The sequence below is a fragment of the Littorina saxatilis genome, linkage group LG7 (assembly GCF_037325665.1).
Source record: "Littorina saxatilis isolate snail1 linkage group LG7, US_GU_Lsax_2.0, whole genome shotgun sequence".
Classification (NCBI taxonomy): domain Eukaryota; kingdom Metazoa; phylum Mollusca; class Gastropoda; order Littorinimorpha; family Littorinidae; genus Littorina; species Littorina saxatilis.
Window position 1 is genome coordinate 37,962,572 of NC_090251.1, and position 760 is coordinate 37,963,331.

General features: G+C 46.8%; 1 protein-coding gene across 1 annotated transcript in view; it reads right to left on the reverse strand.

Moving 5' to 3' along the window:
- The window catches only part of LOC138971392 (dihydropyrimidinase-like), a 110,807-nt gene extending 110,047 nt beyond the window's left edge, over positions 1-760 (reverse strand). Inside the window, exon 1 of the mRNA XM_070344117.1 lies at positions 539-760. The gene's annotated coding sequence lies outside the window, so the exon portion shown is untranslated. The remainder of the gene's footprint in view (positions 1-538) is intronic.

Consider the following 760-nt stretch of genomic DNA (forward strand, 5'->3'; position numbering starts at 1 on the left):
GCGTAACATACACACCAACACAATGAACAGTCACAACTTAACACGATCACGCCAAAATCGATACCCTCCTCATTCTGACACACCGGCCGCCATCGTGTCACAAAAGGTATGCTGAACACTTCTGATCAGCATAAGAATCTGCCCTGTGATCATCGACTGTAATGTATCGACATCCGCAAGAAGATTTGATTAACCTCACGAACACGAGGAGATCTTAACAGACGCTGATTGGTTTTACCCTGGGTTTGAAAAGACAGGGTCTGCTACCTTGCGCACGTGTGTGTTATTATCGCTTTCTGCATAGATACACACTGATCTCATAGAACTGCGCTCTGATCGATTTTGACACCATGCTTGCACTCGATCTTGACTCCGGTGTCTCGCCGGGAACTGAATCGTCAGTCCAATCTCTGCTGTGTTTACTAGTACGCATAGAGGCACACAAATATAACACAGACATTTGATCATCATTCGAACACCAGTTTCTCACACTTGTAAGCGGACGGACAAACAAACAAACGCAAGCATAACCACTAACCTTGGGAAGAGAGAGGTAATAATATCCAGTCAGTTCTGTCTCCAGTTCAGGACGATTCTTCTTCGTTCGGTTCAACAACTTTTGTTTCGATGAATGCCGCAAAAGACACAGTGCCCTCGTACAACCCTCGTGGTGAATGTCTCGGATGTCACAGATTCGGAGAGGGAGCGACCGTCTGCTATGCAACGATCACACACACACACCCCTGACACACACACGCGC